We start from the raw sequence: 9,012 nt of genomic DNA, 5'->3' as shown, positions 1-9,012 counted from the left end.
GCTGTATTCGATCAAAAGGGTGCTTCTACTAAATACTGAGCAAAGGGTCTGAATACTTAGGACCATGTGATATTTCAGTTTTTCTTTTTTAATAAATCTGCAAAAATGTCAACAATTCTGTGTTTTTCTGTCAATATGGGGTGCTGTGTGTACATTAATGAGGAAAAAAAAATAACTTAAATGATTTTAGCAAATGGCTGCAATATAACAAAGAGTGAAAAATTTAAGGGGGTCTGAATACTTTCCGTACCCACTGTATATATATATATACATTTTGGTTCCACAAAGAAGCATTCAGTCAAAGGTTCTTTAAAGAACCATCTCTTTCTTACCTTTTTATAATCTATAGAACCTTCTTTTGCCACAAAGAACCTTTTGTGAAACAGAACGGTTCTTCAGATGTTGAAGGTTCTTTATGGAACCATTTAGACAAAAAGGTTCTTCTATGGCATCGTGAAGCACCTTTGTTTTTAAGAGTGGAGGGATTGATGAGAATTTGGGGGTAAATGTGTAAACGTGCTTAATTATTATGTTTTTAAATGAAAATATTTTTCTTACATTTTTTTCCCTTCCTTTTTTTTTGGGTGAAATGTAAACCAGACACGTTTTACATTTATAATTTTTTTATATTCATATTTTTATCATTGCCATTTTTAAAATATCTCTTTTTCATTTTGTTTAGCTACTTCGTCGGGTTTGTTTTGTATGTTATAAGCCAATATTCTATTACTTGTTTTCCATAAGATACTGATATCTCTCTTTCTCTTGTTGTAATGCTAAACAAATAGCACAGATGGCCAGCAAACTCCTCTTTGTAAATGGATGATCTTCTCAGTCAGGCCTGCTCTATAATTACTTTTAGCCAGTAGCAAGTGGGAAGAAATAGACGCGTACACTGTAATAACCACAGTGAGGGAGTAATCTAGCACATAATCAACTGCATAAATCAGCTACCTCATTGATTCGGATGGCAGAATATGTGTCTGCCGCTCAGCCTGGCATTGTTGGGTCGAAGTGAAGCCCATCTTTACCATTTAACACATAACTCTGACTTTCCACCGACCCCATCGCTATCATAAATAACGCGCCTCTCCGCGCACACATCCAATATTATTTGCATTTGTCACAGAATGACACGGAGTCCATTCCCCTAAAAGTCATGGTTGGCTGTGCAAAATGAACTGACTGTCAGGTCTCACGGAGAGATGTTATTTATTGTGCGTGTATAGGTGTGTTTTCCTTCCAGAATAAATCTCCAGGGAACAAAAGCAAGGTCTCCCTTTGGGTATGGAGCCGAAAAAGCTGTGATCAACGTTCTCTGAAGGAAATTACATCATAATGACTATTTTCAGTTGTCACTCTGCATCAGTAGCGCCGAAACGGCAGTAAGGTTAGGGCGGTTCCAAGGGCCCAAGGGAGAGGGGGCCCGAGTCAATATGCTGTTCAGGGGGCCCAGAAACCATAGCGACACCCCTGGGTGCAATGCACCTTACTGCAAGAGAAACCTTCACACCAGTCACCCACACAAGCATATTTATGATTGATATTGCTACTAGCTGGTGACTAATAGGCGTTTTGCATGTTAATTTATTGCAGTGGAGCCATTCATGTTGGCGCAGAATCGTTACACGACTCATGGGGATTTTATCTTCATCTCTTCAGGGCCATTAATTCCAAAAGGACAATAACTATAACTATAAAGTTCCCAGAATAAAACTGTTATAATTCTATGAGAATAGTGAAGTCCATACCACAGATATAACGACACAGAGAAACGATATTGTTGGAATTACTTTCAGAATGATTTTTTTTCCAGCTGATGAATGATAAAACATTGATAGCCAATCAGAATCCACCAGAGCTCATACTGCAGCGCGTGCTAATAGTGAAAAGAACGGTGCTGTCCGTAGGTGTGGAGGCTAAAGGCCCGTTCACACCAAGCAAGATAACGATAAAGATATAGTTTTAAAAATCGTTCTCAATATTAAAAAATTGCATAGTCACACCACAACTATAACGATAATGATACAGAGGAACGATATCGTTGTGATCACTTTCAAAACGATTTTTTTCCCCAGCTGATGAACGATAAAACACTGACAGCCAATCAAAATCCATCCTGCTGTAACGAGCGGCAGACGCATGTGCGCTTAGAATAAACAGACGATATCATTCGCTGGTGTGGACGCTAATATCGTTATCTTTATAGTTATCTTTATAATTATCGTTCTTGGTGTGAACGGGGCTTATTGTAGTTATGTTGACAGTTATCTTTCTTAAGGCTCGTCCACACCAAGAACGATAACTATATTAGAATCCGCACTAACACACAATAATGTAATCTGCCCCTTTAAATGCTTGAGCGCTTGAAAGCGGGATGGATTCTGATTGGCTGTCAATGTTTTTATTGTTCATCAGCTGGAAAAAAAATTAGTTTTGAGAGTGATTCCAACTATCTTTCTTCTGTCTCATAGAAAAAGAATGATCAAACTTTAAAGTTATTGTTATGATCATTGGTGTAAATGGGCCTTTATATTAACTGGACTGGCTCAGGCTCTTTTATCATTGAGCTTATGACCCTAACCTGCTCCTGCATTAGAAATCCTGATATTTCAAAAAAAGAAGACAATACAGCAAATAAATGTGTTTTTGATTTAGGCCCATACAATGATCTCACTTTTGTGAAACACTGCATTGTTTAATTTCATAAATAATAGTTTCCTACTTTATAGGAATTGCAGTTTAGTTAGCCAAGCTTTTTTATTTTTTATTATTTCACATTTGATGTGGTTTGGTCTTAATGAAGATGGCCAGGTTGTTTACATACTTGGAATTGACGGGATTATTTGAAAGTGCTTCTTCTGAATTTTCATTAGGAAGTTTAAAAGAGAATTCTACATAATTTTGCACCAAAAACCTTATTAATGGTCTTTTCTTATTGGTAGCTATGTTTGCAAGACTTCTTCGTGGAGTTTGAGCAAGGATCATTCTAAGGGTGTTCTGATCCACCAGATGCTGAACAAAAGGCAATTCTGTGGAGTTGTGGTAGCTCTACACCCCCATGTGAATTATTGCGCCTGTCCTCTGTCCTTTTGTATTCAAGCTGAGAACAGAAAGTCATAAATTTTGTGAATTTATAGCATCCAATTAAACAAGGAAAGGTGGGAAATGCTTTATAGACTGCCAAAAATGAAAAAGGCTCACTGCAACAGAATTTAAATGTTGATGAGAAAGTTTGCAAACAAGATGACAAAAAAAGAAAGAAAAAAAACCCAGTGGGTTGCCAGTCTTAATATCTTATGCAATTTGCTTCCCAAGTAACTGTATGTTGTTTCAAAGATATTTAGATAGCTTTACTTGAAAAATAAGACAGAAATACCTTAAGGAAATGATCTTTTACAGTGTATTGAATGTACAAAATATTTTTTTCTAGCCTGAGCACTACAGTACAAACAAAATCCCAGCAAAAGATGAAGATGAAGGGAATGTCACATCAATGCATTTTCTTCGAGCACTTTACAGAGATTTTGCATCCTTCTTATGTTGTTCAGGAAACAAACAGAGGTCCTTATCCAGCTCAGGCTGATTAAATCAAAGCAACAGTTTAGTTATATAATATGAAGAAAAATTCAAACAAAGATGTTTGCAGTTAAATCTGTTGTCTTAATTCCTCAAATGCTGAATTAATCGGTTTCTCTGATTGTGTCCTGCCAACGAAGCCATACTTAGCACAATGAGGAGCAGCTTGTTTTTAAAGACAAACTATAGTGCTGTGACATCCAGCTGATTTGTATTTTTTCCCTGTTCAGGAAACTGAGACATGTAATTACCACGGTACACACAGACATCTACAGAAAATACAGTTATCTCATTCAAACCATGTCTGCCCACTGGGGGAAAGAAGCAACAGCTAAATATTCATGCCGTTTCATTGTTTATATGTGGCAGCAGTGAGCATTAGATAAGATAAGAGTGTGTATGTATGAGCAAGAGAGCAAGGAGGAGAGAAAGGAAGAAAGTGAGAAAAACAATGATTATATTGCCATGGAATTTTTCAGTTATTTAAAAATAACAAATCTTTATCTATACAATTATTATTAAATGATTATTAATAATAATAATTATTTTTAATTTATAAAATAAATATAAATATTATAAATAATAATTATTTTATTTAATTTTTAGTTTAGTTTATTTTAGTTTAGTTGGTAAAATAAAAAGCAGGAAATGCAGCCAGGAAGTCATGGGAACTCCAGGCCAACTGTTTTTAATAAAATGTAAGCTATAACAATAATAATAATAATAATAATAATAATAATAAAATATTATAAATTATAATTTAATACATATGCTCCACCATCCTATACAGAGGATAATCTGTTTGGAGAATGGATGGATGGGCGGATGAATGATATAATACATTACATAATAAATTAAAAGTGTGTGCACAATTGTTTATTGTTTTATTTATACAAATACTTTTTTTCATGACTATTAATGCAAAATAAATCAATTTAAACTTGTCTGCACTACTATTTATTGTATTATTTATCTGAATATGTTTTGCATGGATGGAGCTTTAAAGTCCTGCTTTAAAGGAGTGGCTTTAAAGATGTGAGGAAGCGGAAATTATGATAGTCTTTTCTTCCCTATTTTGACATATATCCAAGTGCAACGGCTTCTTGAATGAGAAAAAAAATGTAGGGTGGGACTTCATTTTGCCCATTGGGAAATGATTGAATCATTGCCTGAGGAGAAAGGTTAGTGTCCTGCATTTGTGCCAGAGAAGAGAAAAGATGTCAAGGGGGAGGGGAAATCATACTGAATAAAGATTACAAGAGCACATAAATAAATAAAAAAAATAACGATGTGCATGGATGAATCATTTATAATAAACACAACAGTATTCCATAAAAACAAGAAATGCCCATTTTGATTTCATGGTGACTTTAAGTCACAGCAAAGTGGCTTACTGGCGTCATAGTGTTTTAAATACCCACAAGTGCTGATGTATGCGGGTATACGTGCGGTGGCTGGGTGCCAGTACGGGTGAGTAGGAGTCCTTACTGTGTTGTCAGCACAGAGAAATGCATGGAACGTGTGTACAGAGTGTTCCCTGGCAGCACCCGCACATTCTGAGCTGTGCGGGGCGAGGCAGCTGGGACTATTATTAGGCCTCGAGTAAATCTGATGCTGCCCTGGCCATGTTTGGTACCACAGGACTGGCGACGGTAGACAGGGTGCAGGGTTTCTCCTTCCACCACGGAGATGAGGACACACATGGTGCTGGATGTTTATGATATAATATGTAAACTGCCAAACACATATTTTAAATGTTTTGCATTGATTTGTTTAGGTTATTAGCTTTGCAAATAGTATATACATGTCAAGACATCACTCAGTCCAATCGCTGATGCCTTGTCACAGACAAAAATGGATAAACATGTGGGACTACAGAGAGCTGCAGTGATGACATACAGTATTTTTGTAAGCCAACCCGGAAGTTCGCTTCACCCTGGTTTCCTTAAAAACCTACTGGGTCTTCGATTACTACAGAAAATACGCTCTGTGACCAACATAAGTTTAGGATTCTTGCATGCTTGGTTCATCATGATAATCTTCACAACTTTTAGGAATTCTGAAGCCTAAATACAATTGCCAAAAGTCAAAACCTAAACATAGGCTATAAACTTTTTGCATTGATTTGTTTAGGTTATTAGCTTTGCAAATAGTATATACATGTCAAGACATCACTCAGTCCAATCGCTGATGCCTTGTCACAGACAAAAATGGATAAACATGTGGGACTACAGAGAGCTGCAGTGATGACATACAGTATTTTTGTAAGCCAACCCGGAAGTTCGCTTCACCCTGGTTTCCTTAAAAACCGACTGGGTCTTCGATTACTACAGAAAATACGCTCTGTGACCAACATAAGTTTAGGATTCTTGCATGCTTGGTTCATCATGATAATCTTCACAACTTTTAGGAATTCTGAAGCCTAAATACAATTGCCAAAAGTCAAAACCTAAACATAGGCTATAAACGAACTATTCCACAGTTGCTGAGCTTCACCATCACTAAGCTTACGAAAACTATTTCAGTCTTTATTTAAAAAACATGTTAAAATAGTTTGCAAGAGTGCGATCATAAACACAATGAGGCTGTGAAAGCAAACTAGTGAGTAGATGAGTTTTCCTGTTCGGCGTGATGACCTTTAATGTCGCAACAACCTCAGTCATCCCATTTAGCAACTTGTTAGCCTTTTCCAAGCTTGATTACAACAGGCTATTACTGATGTATTTTATGTTGTAACATAAAATGTGAAACCTTATTTCAGGCATTTAACCAAAAAACAAACAAACATTGATTTCAGGACGATGGAACCAGAAGAACTAAAATGCTAACTTGTTTCCGGGTTTGGCCTACAAAAATATGTCACCCTGCAGCACTTTATTGGTTTTTGTTCAAGAAACGATGCCCAGACACCTTTCATCTTAATATGCAACCAAATGAGTTGAAATATCAAAATTGTACAGTTCATCAGTCACCCCTTTTGGGTCACCAATACCAATTTTTGAAGGCAAAATGGTTTGCACCTGCAATGTTTTGGTTATCAACCCAGATCTTTCATCATTAGGCCAACATAACCAACATAGTGACCCTGAGGCACTACGGTGGCTCAATAATAAATCACAAGTGATTTGACTTCCGCTCACTTCCAACAGAAATTATTTTAAAGGATTCCCATTTTATTTCATTTTCACCCCGTACAACACCTGGATGAATTATTTAATGCAATCTTTCTCTGCTTCAAAACCAGCTCAGAAATACACAAGCCAAACATCTAAACCGAACCTCATTATTCCTCCAGCTCACAGATCTTACAATATGCATTATTAAATCAAGCAAATCTAATAAAATAAAGCACAATCTACATTCAACCACCAAATTAGCCCTATGAAGCACTTTCATCATTAAAAGATGCTGTAATAATTTTTTTTATTCTCCTAAAAATGTTTTACTCCAAATGTACTTCTGACAAATATGAATAAAATGTACATGCCCGCATGAAATCCAGTTATATCAATGGCCTAAAACAAGCTGTTTTATGCTACACAACACACTGTCATGGTGGCCACCATGTTGACATCACAATACTAGCATTATGAGTTAATAAACACCAAATTTCAGACAAATTTACCTCAAACTGCATAATTTTCCAGATAGAATCAACTTGTATTGATGATTGTATATGATTCTGAAAGGATAAGTATCCCGGAGAATCACACTACACGATGACATGCAACCTACCAGCCATCTGTCACGGAGAGCGCCTCAGCGGCCCCGTGTATTACCATGTACATTCTCTCTGTTTTTCATGTCAGAGCCACCAGAGGAGAAATGAAAGAGGGTCCAAAAAGGGCAAGCTGTTCCTGGGACAGGAATTAGAGATGCCATACAGTGAAAAATTGCCATATGTACAAATTTTAGGTCGCACACATGGAAATTTTCCATGTTAAAAATAAAAAAATAAAATAATGAAAAACATTAATTAATAAAAACAGATATTGTAATTAATAACATTTACTTTTAGTAAACACAGAACCAAAATAGTCTATTGTAAAAAAAAAGCAAACAAAACTGCTGTTAAAATCAATCATTGAATTGTATTACTGCAACAATACGCAAAATGATTGAATGTATCTTGAAATTGTATAATTTCAGCAGCCAATGATTCACACACAAAACACATTTCAATGTAATTTTTTTCAATTTTCTTGAATTTGTTCATGTTTTTTTAAGCTTTTGACAGATTCATTTTGAGTAAAATACCATAAAGTTTGATTAAAAGCATGACCTTTGACCTCAACAGTAAAATATACAAAAAGTGTTGTCTTCTTCCTTTTAAATGTTAATAAGCCTATATTTATTATTAGAATTTTTTATTAGCTGTAAACAATATTCTAAATTAGTGTTAGTGTTAAATCAAATGAAATCATAAGTCAATGTTCCTGTGGCTCAGTGGTAGAGCATTGCGTTAGCAGTGCAAAGGTCGTAGGTTAAATTCCCAGGGAACACACATACTGATAAAAAATGTATAGCCTGAATGCACTGTAAGTTGCTTTGGATAAAAGCGTCTGCTAAATGCATTAATTTAATTTAGTGTAATTTTTATTAGATTTAACTTATTGGTTACAATTTACAATAAGGTAATGATTAACTAACATTAATTAACAATAAGCAATACATTTGTTACAACATGTATTAATCTTTGTTAACATTAGGCCCACTTAATAAATATTCAACTGTTCATTGTTAGTTCATGTTAGCTCAGGTCCATTACATAATATTAACAGATGATAATGTTCACTTTTGATTTTAATAATGTATTTGTAAATGTTAAAATTAACATTAACTAAGATGAACTTTATTATTAACTAATAGATGCTTTCGAAGTATTTTTATTCATTAGTTCATGAAACTATTATTTTTCGAAATGTCTTTGTTAGTAAATCAGTACTTAGCAGGGTTATTATAGTTAACTAAAACTGAAACTAAAACAATTAAAATATTGTTACTTAAAATAAATGTTAACTGAAATATGAATTAATGGAGTTAGACTAAATTAAAATAAGAAACGCTGCCATGACAACAAGCTGAAATGGAAGTTTTTACACACACACATACACACACACACACACACACACAAACACACACACACACACAGGTTTGTTTTTGTGAAAAGTGGGGACATCCCATAGGCATAATGGTTTTTATACTGTACAGACCGTATATTATATTGCCCTACACCAACCCTACCCCTAAACCTACCCCTTACAGGAAACTGTGTGCTATTTCAGATTGTGTGATTTATAAGCATTTTGAAAAGTGGGGACATGGGGTAATGTCCTGAAAAGTCACCTTTTCCTTGTAATACCTATATCATACCCTTGTCATTATACAAATTGATATCCTCATTTGTCACAAAAACGCGCACACACACACACA

The 9,012-nt window shown here is 35.2% G+C and overlaps 1 long non-coding RNA gene across 1 annotated transcript in view; it reads right to left on the bottom strand.

Annotated features, from left to right (window-relative positions):
- The window catches only part of LOC107583701 (uncharacterized), a 31,069-nt gene extending 23,707 nt beyond the window's left edge, over positions 1-7,362 (bottom strand). Inside the window, exon 1 of the long non-coding RNA XR_001609061.1 lies at positions 7,205-7,362. This is a non-coding gene — a long non-coding RNA (uncharacterized lncRNA). The remainder of the gene's footprint in view (positions 1-7,204) is intronic.
- Between the last annotated feature and the right edge of the window lie 1,650 nt (positions 7,363-9,012).

Source organism: Sinocyclocheilus grahami, unplaced genomic scaffold (genome assembly GCF_001515645.1).
Source record: "Sinocyclocheilus grahami isolate Dianchi unplaced genomic scaffold, SAMN03320097.WGS_v1.1 scaffold5.1, whole genome shotgun sequence".
NCBI lineage: Eukaryota > Metazoa > Chordata > Actinopteri > Cypriniformes > Cyprinidae > Sinocyclocheilus > Sinocyclocheilus grahami.
Note: the sequence above shows the minus strand (reverse complement) of the source record. Positions and strands in the feature narration are given on the sequence as shown.